Here is a 15,128-nt window from a genome sequence, read left to right as displayed (position 1 = left end):
AGTTGGAGCTCAGGTTGAAGTTCTACTTTCCTGTCTGCACGGTCTGCATCATCCCCTATAGCGAACATTTCAGGACTGTTAGGTCAGCGATAGCGGGAAACAGATGAGCCTGTTTTTTGCAGGTCTGCTCAGATTAAGCATTTTAGTCAGTAGGGGAGAAATGGAGGATATTTTGTGGGCAGGCTGGCCAGGGCCAGTTTTTTGCCAGCCTGCACAGCTTTAGCATTTTTAGTCACTCGGAAACAGGGTCGAGGCCCGGGAAGAATCAGTGAATGGAGGAGGATACTGTCTTCAGGGAAGGAGCCAGGCGGGCAGACAGGCCAGGCCAGACCAGCACAGGCCAGGCCAGTTTAACTTAATCCCAGCTGGGCCATTTCGAATTTGATTCATCAGTATCAATTTGTGCAGTGCTCAGTGTACTGGCAATAAGTGTGTTAACATCATACAGATTCATTGAGCACCACCAGAATTACTAAAGAAACAACAATGCTTTTCCTATGGAAATTCTGACCTACCTATCTACACAGTATTGACAAATATAAAGATAAACATTACAACAGTGCATTGTAATAATGTGAACAGAGATATGGGCATTCTTTAGCAGAGAATCTCAATATTATGAAGAGAGATGTGCCTTTTTTAGTGGAGCACGTTAATAATTTAGAGGGAGATGCACCCACATTCAGCAGAGCATCTAAAAAGTCCCAAAGAGACAGGTGGTTGCATCTTAGTGATATAGATATGTTCTTAAAAGCACTACCATGGTGACCTGGCTCTTTTCTCAGGCACATCATTGAGCTGCCTCCTTCTATCTTACGACTGACGCGCCTTGTTCCTTCCTACAGCGCCATGAAGCCTCCGGGCGTACGAGCGCTCAACAAATGACAGTTAACATTAACATTAACATTAACATCACCGAGTGGGGAATCTCTTGCTGCCCCATCAATGGCAGTGCATCGCGATGATGCCCAATGCAAACAGTAATATCAGCCTTACATAGAATCAAAAGCAATCAATGGGTGCCATGCGCTGTCTATAGCATCCACTCTGCTAATGCTGTAGTGCTTTAGATAACATGGGAGTCTCAGTCTTGCAGTCCTCTCAACATGGACCTAACCTATGACCATCAGATCTTGTACCAATCTTCACAGCTTCTATAGGCCGAGGCAAGCTATCACTTTTGATCATCAGTAGCATCCGCAGTCATGGAGCACTGCAAGCTGCGGTTCCAGCACACTTTTCAGTAAAAAACCTGCGTGCCTGTGTATGGCCAGCGGCGGCTAGTACTAGGCGGATGCCGGCCAGGCAGTACATCTCGCATCATTCTTTCATGATCATCATTTGAATAAATTGTGTGACGCGGGGCTGCCAGGCCGGAGCTACTACTAGTCTACCACATGGTTACATGACCTACTGATGACCGTTGACTCATGCCACCGCACTCCCCCAAAAAAGCAGCATTGGTTTGGCATGGGTCACTGCCACCCACCCACAGAATATATAATTGGCATCCTGGCATGGCAGCTACGTTATTACAAGTTACTTAGGGCCAGATGTAGGTAAATGTCATTTACCGATTTTTAAATACCGAATTTCACCGATTCAGTATTCAAAAATCGGTAAATGACATGTAGGGAAAAATTCGGTATTTTTTACCGAATCGGTAAGATTCGGTATTTACCAATTCGGTAAATACCGAATCGGTATTTGCTATTGAATCCTATGGGCCTTGAAGCCCATAGGATTCAATAGCAAATACCGATTCGGTATTTACCGAATCGGTAAAAATACCGAATTGCTAAGGGGGACAGGGTGTCACTTTGACACCCTGTTGCACCCTGTAACTGGCTTTTGCGCCATGTGGCACACAGGGGCATGTCTGTGTGCCACATGGCACAGGTGCACATGCACAGATGTGCATGTACACATGAATTCGTAATTTACTATGCAATTGTATTGCATGGTAAATACCGAATTCTTAATGCCCTGTAGCACTGTTAGACATGCTACCTACATCTCAAATTACATATTCGGTATTTTTACCGAATGGTAAATTTACAGAATCGGTAAAATTTACAGAATCAGTAAATTTACCAATTCTGTAATTTTACCGATTCGGTAAAAATACTGATTCGGTAAAATTACCGAATATGTCCATTTTTGGTGCCCCTACATCTCCATAGCCCTTTACCGGTCGGAAACGGCCGAAAATCAGTATTTTCGGCCGATTCCGATCGGTAAAGGGCTACCTACATCTGGCCCCTTGTCTCTTCAATGCTGCTTGCTTAACTTTGTTAACTAACATGCCTGTTCATTCGTGGTGGGCTGGGCGGCCGGGACACACACTGACTGCACTGCCTTGCTTAGGCTTTATTAACTGATTAGGACTGGTCTGGCAGCCTTCCTCCCTCACATAGTGCTGTTGCCAGTATTGGTGCTACAGCTGCCAGTCCTCAAGTCATCGTCCGGTGAGGTCCCGGCTGGCTGGCACAGGCACTCAGACTGAGTTGAACGGCCATTGCTTGAACCTGATTCGGTGGTGGGGTGCATGTGGGTATGCTGGGGCGTGGCAATGAGCAACTGAAAAAATTCACGCAGACTACCTGCTGCCGCACAGCCCCCGCAGACCCAAAATCGAGCCCAAATTATTGTCCCGCCCACCGGGCCAGCAACTCTGTGACTGAACTAAGGGTTGCGGCCGCCACACCATCAACAAGAGTGAGATTGAGATTCATTTATGAATCTCCATTCTCTTCTTACCTCAGCCAGGGTAGGCCAAGCTCACAGATGCACCTGTAACACACATTCTGGAAGTGGGACTGAGTCACTAGTGACTCAGGAGAAGTATGAGCATACAGACAGTACTGCAGACGAAAAGGTGTTTAAGTTGCACAACATTCTGTGCCACTGGCAAGTCTTGAAGTGAGGTAAATTAATATAAAAATCAATGACGTGCAGCAATGTGTGTAGACTCAGCTCTGAAAATTAAGTGCTGGTGCTAAGCATCGGAAAGCACTGGCACAAATTAAGTACTGCCTGGGAGGTGCCTCTTGGGGATCAGGGACTCACTATTGCTGATGGCAGCAGGGCTCAGGCAGGTCCATCTGCAGGTACAGCCAGGTATAGTTGCCTCTGGAGCTTGTTATGTCCCTGCTTCTGTGAACAGAAGGACATTCAGCTTACCCTTGGTGTCATCTCATGTATGCGCAGATAAAAGAAGCAGTTCTCATGCAGCAAGGCAGGCCTCAGGTGGCAGGCAGTCCTCTGGCAGCAGGCCAGTTCTTCGTCTGTAGTATCAAGAGGTCACTGAAGTGTATTGAAGAAATGGTTTCAGGGTCCTATATTTATAACTGCCTTGAACTGTGAGAAACTTTAAGACTTCCCTGACATTTGGTTCTGGAATTTCTTTCCTTCCTCTGCCTCGCTTAGAGTAATCTGGGGAGGCAATAGACTAATGTAAAGTTCCTTTGTGAGTGTGATAAGGCAGCCGCTGTGAAATACAGGTGTAGTAGATAACAGCTCCACCCTTCTCATCCTGGCAAACTTGTCCATCCTGATGACACTAAATCCCCCTTTGTGTTATTGTCTAAGAGAAATACACAAACGACAACTATATTTGGTTGTCTGACCTAAGATACACCTGGAGGCACCAAATGATTAGGACAAGAAAATGCCAACTTTCTAAAAGAGACATTTTCAGAACTGTGACTTAAAATTCAACTTTTATCTAGAGACCAAACATGACATGTCTTCCTGTTCTGAAGCAAATGTTATCACTTATTAAAGGTAATGAGGCAATCCAATGTTATACTGTAGGAAAAGTAGGCCTTACAGTAGTGAAAAGCTAATTTGAATTTTTTTCACTTCCAGGACATAAAAGCATATATATCCAACTTGTGAAAGACAATGCCCACTACCCTATCGGCTGTTTAGGGCTACCCTGGGGTGACATATGAATTCAAATAGAAGGTTTAGGTCTGGGAAAAAGTTCATTGTGCCAGCTTGAAATAGCAGTTTAAAATTGCACAGATGCTGCAAAAGCAGCACTGAGACATGTTTAAGAAAGCTACTTGAGTGGACAATACAACAACTGGTGCTAGGCCACCAGTAGTAATTAATCTACAAGCTCTGGGTACATGCCTGATCATGTCAAAAAACGTACTGGTATATATGCCAATGCTTTGTTCATTGGTATTCCTAGGTATTTTCTGAAAAAACTGCAAATTATACAAAATGCCGTAGCCAGACACATGTTTAAAATCTCTAGGAGATCTAGTGTGTGGCAACATTTGCGGGATCTGCACTGGCTGCCTGTGGGACAGCGGGTACAATTTAAAGCCCTTATCCTTTCTTTCACACAGGGCCCTTCATGGCAAGGGTTCCATGTATCTTAGGAGGCTCTTCACTCTATATATGCCCAATCGATCTCTGCGGTCCCTACAACGGATAGTTATCCTGCGTTTCAGCAAAATACATTTGGGAGGCCAGTCTCTCTCTGTTAAAACAGCAGTGGCCTGGAATGAGCTCCCATCAGATCTTCATCTCATTCAGGACTTCCGTCTTTTTAAAACACATTTAAAGACACATCTGTTCAGCCAGTCCTCTAATAGCTCCTGCTTGCTTCACCCCAGCTCACTCCCTCGCCAGGACACTCCAGAGTATTTGTACGCGCTACAAGCTTTTTATAACAAAATATAACATATAACATGGGGCTTTAGGAGGGACCTATAAGCAAATTAAATGTGCTAATTGGGAGCAAGCAATTTTACCAGGTTTTAGTACTGGATAGCAGTGGTAGAGGGGACAGAGTCCTAAAGCCAACAGAAAGACATTGCAGCAAAGCTAGAGAGGAGAAGGCAAAAAGGTTAGGGGAACACTATGCCAAGGATGTCAAGTATAACATGTACCTCCCCAACTGAATGGGGAGAAAACTAACCACTCTCATAAGACTTCTCATCACTAAGTCTGAAGAACCTGATAAGACCATCAGAATTGGCAAGTTTAGTCCCATGGCGGTGCTCCACCATGAGGTCCATTCCCTGTAGGGAGATGGACCACCTCTACAATTTGGGATTCTCAGCCCTCAACTGCATGAGCCATCTGAGGTCACTGTAGTCTGTCTAAACCCCAAAGTGAGTCCCAAACAGGTATGGTCTCAGCTTCCTCAGGTCCAAGACCACAGCAAAGGGCAGGTTGTTCTAGGCACTCTTCATGTAACTTTGACAATACAGCCCTATGCCATTAGCTGAAGCAATCAAACACCACTATAACTCTGTGGAGAAGTTATGGGTCTTGAGCACAGGTGCTATGGCATCATTTAGGATTTCAAAGGCTTTCTGCCAGGTTTCTGTCCTGATCACCTTCCTGGGCTGTTTGTTGGAAACCGGCTCTGTCAAGTGGACAATACGGTGCCATATCTGTTTACAAACCTCCTATAATATCCAGTAAGACCCAGGAAGGCCCTCCCTTCAATTTGATTTTCAGGGAATTTCCATGTATTCTCTGTCTTGGAGGGTTGCACCTTGCCCCAGCCCACATGGTGTCCCAGATACACCACAGATCCCTGCTCAATGTGACACTTGCTGGACATTGATAGTCAGGCCTGCCTGTTACAAGACCTGACGCACCTCTTGAAGGTGGGTAAGGTGCTCCTTCCAGTTGCTACTGTGAACAGTTATCTCGTTCAAGTAGGCTGCACTGAAGGTTCATTTACACAATATATTGGTAAATAATATAGGTGAAAAAATATTGTATGAAAAATATTATTCACCATTATATTGTGTTCCGCTCCCTATAATGGTGAGTATAAAAATAGCTGAAAAAAATATTGACAGATATTGTTCAAAAATAAACAGAAGTATAGTTTTTTTAAAATATAAATAGAGTTAAAAGTAGGAAATGTAAGATATGTTAATACATAATGCAATATAATGTATTAAAATGTATATTTAATGAAGATTAATGTATTATAACATTTATTTATTATTATATTTATTACTATGTATACATATGCACTTATATAAAAACACTAACACATTTACATATAAATATTGTGTTTGTAATTCTATATATATTTTTATATAACTATATATATATATATTTGTTTTCCCATTTCTGGGCTCCACCAAGGCTGCCTCTCCACAAGAACAGTAGGTGGTGTGGTACATGAGGGTGGTCTAACGCTACATTCATTTTAAATGTTCCCAGTCCAGAAACACTTATGGAGGATTACTTTTAGGAATATTGAATCGCCAATGAGAACTCTGGAGAGTCGCGTTTTGGCACTTGCCATTGCCTTTGTCAGTGTCAAAGATGCCGGCATCCACATGTTGTTTAAATATATTCAACTTCTGATTGGGCAGCATAGTTAACAAGAAATCAGAAAAGGGCGCAGTAGTACATGGCCCCTGAAATCATGAGTTTCCTTGCCGCTTTCTTATAGTGCACTAATATAATTTCAGTACAGATATAGTTACATATACAATGTACTCCGCAATGCATGAATAAAAAGAGAATGTAATCAAAATAACTAATATTAATCTCTATTCATGGGGGAGACATTTGCCTTGTGCAAAAATCTATATGCCTTTCTCCAGCTCTTTGAACCTCGGGTGATTATCTGTTGTGAAAATTCATTGTCTAACATTGCACACTTGGGTTGCCACGGGAAGGAGAAAAAAAACAAAATAACATATTCTACACTCAAACTCACCTTTGTGAAGAACCTGCGGCCCCATTTTGCTCGACCGCATGTTAATCTCAATTTATCTGCTGCCTTGAACATTTCCAGACTAATGCATTTGTCTCTAAAGTGGCAAGACAATCCTATTCAAACAACATCAGAATACTATAGTTAACTTGACATTCCTACTTCATTAAAAATATTAACCAAATGGCGGTAGTGTGTAGTATACAGATTTAGCATGTGGACTTCACCAGATTATTTTCCCACCATGAATGGGTCTGCCTGTTATATGACCAGCTGCTTATAGGTGTGACCACCATGTTCAGTATTGGCCTGTAATTCATCCTACTTGTAGCCTGACATCGCGCTCTCTCCCATGATCACCCTCTACTCATAAAATTGGTATACCTGCCTTCAGGGGACGGTGCAACAGGTACAAGGCAGGCTCTGACCAGAAAAGCTAGTCAACCCCTTACCGCTTCACTCCTGGAAGCATTGGCTGCAAAATCTAAGTGCATCTATGAGAAGGGAATCCCCTCTCACACTTAGAGAAACACCTTAGTGTGTGTAACACATAGCCTGGATTATACTCCTTTTTATCCTGCACTACACTCTATTTTAAAAAGGTCCTGAGGAAAGCCAGATTTAGTTTAAGGCATTGGCTAAAACATGTCAACCAACTAATGGATATAGGAGGTAGTAACTCGCCTCCCTTAAACATCCCCAAGCCTTATTTTAACCGCTGACGGGGGCCCAGTTATTAAAATGTATTTTACCCTCGGGTACTGGGACACTCGCCAAGCCGTTTTAACTCACACTTCTTTTTACACCTCACACTGCACTCTCAGTAAATTACCAGCTCCGATGTAATCAGGCATTGCAGCACACCCGGGACACATTAGGTGTCAATGGGTGGGCCCGATGATGAAGCATGCCACCAACCAGGTTGGTGGGTGAGGGCTTCATGAACTCACCAACGAGGTACCCATGACAAATCTAATCAGAGTCCTAACAATATTGAAAAGGATCAATTGATACCCAGCCTTTGTAATAAAAATATCCCAAAAATCTGAAGCATACACTCACAAAAGTGTGGTAGTTCCCGAAGACTTGGAAAAGGAACATCCATTGCGGAGGAGCAGAAATAGAATGAGAATGCTACAAATGAGGAATACCAACAGCAGAAATTCTCCAAACACACTGGAAAAAAATAATTGAATAAAAGCCAGTATTACTCCAAAATAGTCTGGAAGGAACTAATGAGGCTTGAGCTGCCAACTTTAAAATGTGTGAAAGACGGGGGCGAAAGAGGGCGCACAAGCTGAATGGCCGCCATGTCGTTAGGCTCCCGCTGCCTGGGCCTCTTATCCTGCTTTAATCCTTCTTATATAGTTCACCACCTGGAGATCTCGACGTCCAAGAGTTGCTAAACTGTGTGCCCACCCTCGTTGCAAGTTTGGAACTGATTGCCTGCGCCTGGGCTGAGCGATGGGACCTGCTCGACTTCCCCCAGATGGACGCCGGAACGGTGGGGTGCACGGACAGCAGCAGTCAGCGCTGAGAGAGGCCGCGCCTCCCCATGAGGCGGGTAGGCCCCACCTGCTCGCGGCAGGTACGGAGATCACCGAAAGTGCTCGGTGCCACTACCTGGTGCTGTCAACTGGTGGCGGCCTATAGGAGGACGGATCCTGGTGTTGTGGAGGCAGGGACTCGTGACTCCAATGGAGGAATCGGTCGCTCGCAGCGCTGGTGAAGTGCACTGCGTGGGAGTTGATAAGGCTGGCACTCTGGGCCTACTACTGAGTGCCCATTGTACTGCACACGGGGTATTGTCCCCCTGTAGCGCCGTGTGTTTGCTGGATTCATCGTCTCATGGCAGGGGATTGTGTGTGTGTCTGCGGAGCTCCTGACTGAACCGGCAGCCTACTTCTGTTGTCTATGCTGGGGGAACGGCTGGGACTACCACCATATTAACGCCACACTGTGCCGAGAGGTAGGGTGGAAGAACCTTTATGTGCGGCTCCTTGTGGTACCTGGAGTTTCTTTGAAGACCTGGGGGATACTGGACCCGGGCACAGCGGTAATTAGTTTCATTTGGCGCCTCCTGCCCCCATTACTTCTTCACATCGGTGAGGTGCATGCTGACTCCCTGAGCTGTGCCACTGCTGGTTGGGGTGGCGTTGGAGGTCCTGCTGAGGATACGCTGCTTATATCTGGCCATTATACCTACGCAAGAGGACATCAGGAATTGGGGTGTGTCGCCTACAAAACCAGCTTCCCCAATTTACGCTGTACAAACTGGGCCTTGATATTCCCCTTGATCTCTAGCCTCGGTGAGACTTGGCCTCTGTTGGGGAGTCTTTTATTCTGGCTACCATGGTGAGGCAAGACAACCGCCAACCAAAGCTTACCTTTGAGGTGCCTAAAAAGAGACCCAAGCCGGCGTCAGTGCCACCAGACCCACCAGAAAAGGTGCAGGCGAGCGGTGGCATGGCCAATGCAGACCTGGACATGCAGCAAATCCTGCAGGAAATGTGGCAGAGGTTCGCAACGGTGGTGGACAAGGTGGATCGGATATCCTCCAGGATGGATGCTCTCGTGCATAAGATATACTGCAGTTTCCATAGTTAATAGCTATGCTCCTAACTTAGATGACCCACAGTTCTTAACGTTGTTCTGGGGTAAGATATTGGATATTGGCACACTGTGCATAATTTGGGGAGGTGACTTTAATGTGGCACTGACGCCATCAATGGACAGAGCGGACGGATATGCACACTATCACCCGAAGATGCCGGAGACCTTGCGGGGCATTCAGGAGGGAGGCTTGGTGGACAGCTGGTGACGCCTACACCCCGCACTCCGGGATGGTACACATTTCACATCGTACACCAGTACATGGGCTCGATTAGACTACTTCTTAATGACTGGTGACCTGGCTCTGGGGGTTACTGAGGCCAAACATTTAGCACGGACCCAATCGGATCACTGCCCTGTATTGGTTACACTGACTGTGGCTGGCTATGATCACCCTGGCCGGGCCTGGCGGCTTCAGCCAACCGCCTTACTGGATGCAGTTTTCCGAATGAAATTAGAGAAGGACATAAAAGACTTCTTTCCTCGTGATAAGGGCACGGCTGATAGTGTTGAAGTGATCTGGGAAGCCTTCAAGGTCACTGTCCGTGGATGGTGTATGTCCAAAAGCTTTGGGGTGCTTAGCGACATACGCCGCACTCTGAGTAGGCTGGAAAGGGAGCTACAAGCGCTTGAGAGGTTAATGGCAGACGAAGATCGGGAATTCATATGGCCGGTTTCGAGTTAAATTCTCCCAGTATGAAGAGGAGGCCCAAAGCGAAACCAACTTTTGGAATAAGTATTGGACAGCCCGTCGCTATTGTGAAGGTGAACGGCCGGGGAAGGCTTTGGCTGGGGTGGTCCATACTGACAGAGGCATGAATGCTATCTTAGAACTTATTGACCAAGGGGTGAGACTCACAGGGACAGTGATGGAATATTACAGGCTTTACATTCCCATTATGAGCAATTGTATACTACACAGGCCACAGGAGAGGTGGATTTGGAGGGTTTTTTGAGAGAACTAGCGCTGTGTTGGTTGAGTGAAGTCCATAGAGCCTTCCTGAGTGCCGCATTCGAGCTTGATAAAGTCCGAGAGGCTAAAATGTCTCTGAGCAATGGGAAAGCGCCGGGATTGGACGGCATCCCTGCTGAATTTGATGAATGTTACATTGATATTATGGCACCAGTGCTGACGAGGTGTTCGAGGACTCTCTTGAGGTGGGTGTCTTGCCTCGATCCATGCGTGAGGTGGTTATTAAGTGTCTGGCCATACCGTTGTCCCTCCTCATGACTCAGTCGATCCTCCCTAATCAATCTGGATTCGTTCCAACGAGAGCGACATCTCATAACTTACAAACTTTATTTTCCCTTAAACAGACTGTGGCTCCTGACTTTCCCCTAGCCGCGATATTTCTTGATGCCTCTAAAGCATTCGATTCTGTAGAGTGGCGATATCTTTTTACTGTTCTGCATTAAATGGGTTTCTGCCTCTCTTTATGGCATGGGTGCGACTCCTGTACACGGAGCCTACGGCTAAGGTACTGGTAAATGGTCGTCTATCTGATTCGTTCAAGATTACTAGGGGCGCTCATCAGGGTTGCCCCCTTTCTCCTTCGCTGTTCGCTAATGCGATCGAACCATTGAGTTGCCGTATACGACAGCTGCATTGAGATAGCGAGTTTCAATGCTTCCAGAGGCAGATGTCCATTTTGTTGTATGCTGACAATGTCACCCTCTTTGTGGATGACCCTGTAAATAGGCTGAAACTACTGCTGCCTGAGTTTATTGCCTTCGGTAGGTTATCGGGGTTGCTATAAACTGGGGAAAGTCGCAGTTCTTCCCGCTAACGAATGCGGTGCAGGAGTTCTCACTGGTCTTCCCCCTCGAATGGTGTCATGCTGACCTGAGCTATTTGGGTCTCAATGCCATTGTGTGTGAGTGCCTTGTGCACCATAAGACCTTTGTGAGGATTTGCCTAGTTATTGTGTGCACCAGAGTAAAGTGAGTCTCGATGACGCTGTGCGCGTGATCTTTGTGCAGCCGGAGACTTGTGTCTGGAGTGCCCAGTGATCGTACACCCGGAGAGAAGGAAGATTCAGTGGCGCTGCAGGCTTGTGCTCTGTGGCACCCTGAGATCTTCATAGTGAATCAGGCCAGACTGGCAGTGCCGGAAGAGTTGAGTTGCCAGCCCGAGCTGCCGTTGCCATTTCACAAAGCTGCATTGGAGGCTCAGCCGCTGCATGGGGAGTAGAGAGTGAGTTTGCGCCTCCCCTCCAGGTAACGTGTGTCGGTTTCTAGGGCGTGGCACAGGCTTGGAGGGAGACGCTCTCTGCCTCTCTCTCTCATGTTGGCAGCATGAGCCTCTGCTTCTGCTCGTGTTCCGCCCCATATCACCAAGGAGTGGGGGTACACGGGCCAGAGTGCGAACCTGCACTTTGGAATTACATCGTACTGTGTTGGGGACAACTGTGAGAGGCAGAGAGAGACAGCCTAAGTCCGGTGATTGGGCCTGAGTGTATTGCGCATTATTCCATTTCTAAAGAACGGAGTACATGACTGTTGTATTACACATTGCATCATTTTCTGTGTACCGAAGTACCTGATTAGAGTATTATGCATTGCATTATTCCTCATACCAAACTACCTGATTAGTATATGATGCAGCAAAATTGGTAACGGTTTAAAGGAGCGCACAGCACAAGTCAAGGTATAATTATTAAACAATACAAAATCAAGTTATCAAATTGGTGCTCAGGAAGAGGTGGGGGACTGGTTACCACAGTCACCAAGACAAACCGAGGTTCAAACATTAACTGTATTCTTCCGAGCACTCAAACGTCATCAAGAAAAGTCCTTATATAATTTCCACTATTCTTTTTATTTTCCAATCAATCTTCATTCAGATCAAGTCCAATTTTCAAACAAAAGTTGCTCGCAGCCAACGCGCGTTTCGTCAAATCCGTATAGGAAATTTTGACTTCTTCAGGGCTGCAACCCAAATAGTAACAATCAATCATAATTCGCGCAAGTAAGTTTACAGAAATCATAAACATTACTCAAATCCTCAACATATTAAAAATTATATATCACATTGGTTCCCACATTTCGAAACCCACACTAATAAACAACCAATATTATCACATTGATTTCTCCAAGAAGGAACATATCTGCCAAAGACATGAAATACAACGTACAACAAAGTCAAACAATTTATCACAAAATTTATCAAATCCACTAAATACGAGTTATGTATATTAAGTTATTAAGTATGAGGTTTGGGGTTCCCGATAACACCCATAGCTGACAGATCACAGGATTATAGCTCACCTAGTTGGTGGTAGATGTCTACATTCAACTCTTCTCCTCTATGAATTCATCTTCTTTCAATATATTCCTTATTATGTCCTCACCTATAATTTAGATTAGTATTTCAAATATTATGAACAGTCCCTCATATACTGTTTGGTCATCACCTTTAAATTCAATATAAATGCGATCAGTGATTCCACTCACCAAATAGTGTTCGGTTTTATAGTATTGGTGCTCAAAATTGTATGGATCTATCCAACCTTGTAAATTCCAATTCAAACTTCCAAAATGCGTTTCCGTTTATACCTAAAGTAAATTAATACGTATTTCAGTCTTATTATTAATAAAGACATGGGACGGTTTCCACTTCAGTTTAAATCAATTTATAAATGTCTCACCTCAAGGATCAATTTCTGACCCGTAGTATATATCCCGTTATATCTATTCTTAGTAGCTTTGCATCTCCATATGTATCACACGAGTCCGTGTCTAATAAAAGAAAAGTGGGTAATTTCATAAGTATCGAGTTTACCCTACTTTCTAACTTAGTTGTACAATTTAGAGGCTTCGTGCTCACCGTTAGTATGTCAAGTCTGCTCCGACTTTGGCGTTCAGCACGGCCGCCATCTTGTAGTGTCTATATATAGTCACCTAGTGCGGGCGCCATCTTGTAATATCCTAGTATCATTACAAACTGATAGGAATTCGAATTAAATTATAATCCCGCCATGATTGCATCAGTATCTATAACGGTTCTAATTCATCCGATCAGGTAGTGATCCTTAATTTAAATTCGAAACCGTCTTATAAGTCGTCATTATTATATGTATATTTTTATGCGATCCTATATTCATATTGTTACAGCCTTAACTACTTGGTTTAGGGGAACCATTTAAATATTTCATGATCTGCGAACCAATGGGGTCTTCAGGTAAACCACAAACCCCAACTTGCATATTTAACCTTAGCCATTGTCAGTCATTGTCACGTATTGATAGCATAAAACAATACAGAGAGGTAGCAGGTTTGACCATCATAATACAGTTAAATTTGTTATGTCATCTGTATAGCTATACATAAATCCACAATTTCTTTACATATCTATCATCATTCATGTTCAGTGGGGTATACAGTTTCGAGAGACATTAATTATCAAATGGAACAATTCGTATGGCACCAGCAATGTATTCCATGAGTTACCCTCTATTATCAATAATGTTCAGGTACCTAGATAAAATTCATACTCATGATCCACATTAAGACCACATTCTACCGCTTTCAGTCTAATCAACCAAATTACCTCACGCTTTCTCAATGCTAGCACTCTGTTACCACCCCGTGGGTCTGGCTTGATGTGGTCAATTCCATGATAAGTAAAAACATGTTGGTCCTTGTTCTCAAAGTTCTGTATCAGGTGTGAAGCAATAGGATATCGCGTATCTCCATTTTTTAGTGCTCTGTAATGTTCAGCAATCCTGTCCTTGAGTCTTCTCTTAGTGCTTCCTACATAAATTTTGCCACATGTGCATGAAATCACATAAATCACAAATGTTGTATCACAATTGATAAACATACCAATTGTGTATTCACCAGAGTTGTTATATTCAAAACACAGAACTTTCCTCTTTGCCCATCTACATGAGACACACTTTCCACATTTGTGGAAACCTTTGAAGCTGGTCAGCCAGTCTTTCTTACTTTGTTTCTGTGGGTAACTAGGACTCAACATGTTCTTCAAAGTCGTACCCCTTCTAAATGATACACTCGGTCTGTCAAAAATGTATGGTTTCAAATCACTGTCCACCCAAAGCAGGTGCCAATGTCTGTTCAGAATAGTAAACAATTTGGAGCTGTCTTTCCCATAATTTGTTATCAGTCTCACCTTCTGATCTGTAGTTTTACCATCTTTTTCCTTTCTTATCAGTGTAGTCTGTCTCCTCACTTTTTTCACCCTGGATACAGCTTTATTGACAACGTCCTGTCTATATCCCCGAATAAGGAATCTGGATTTCATATCCATTACATTGTGTTCGAAATCTCTATCCATTGAGCAATTGCGTCGGGCTCTGATTAGTTCACCATACGGTATGGCTCTCTTTTGATACTCAGGGTGACAGCTCTCAGCATGCAAGATTGCGTTACAACTTGTAGGCTTTCGAAACATTCGACTGTGAATCCTTGCTCCCTCTACGTATAACTCCACGTCCAAGAACGTGATTTTCTGCCTGTCATAAGTAGTTGTAAATCTCAAATTGTAAGTGTTCTCATTTAAGTAATCAAAGAAGCCCTTGAGTTTCTCTACTGTGCCTGTCCATATTAACAAGCAGTCATCAATGAAGCGACCCCAGTAATGTATATATGGGGTCCATTCTGTTCCTTCTGGGCCCCAGATTCGCTCCGCCTCAAACCAACCCATAAAAAGGTTGGCAAAAGACGGAGCAAATCTGGAACCCATCGCCGTCCCAAGGCGTTGTCTGTACCACTGGCCATCAAATAAGAACACGTTATTTTCCAATACCAGTCTGGTCATTTGCAAAAGCATTTGAGTATGGTCAAA

This window comes from Lissotriton vulgaris, chromosome 4_1, assembly GCF_964263255.1.
Source record: "Lissotriton vulgaris chromosome 4_1, aLisVul1.2, whole genome shotgun sequence".
NCBI lineage: Eukaryota > Metazoa > Chordata > Amphibia > Caudata > Salamandridae > Lissotriton > Lissotriton vulgaris.
This window is presented reverse-complemented; position numbering follows the sequence as displayed.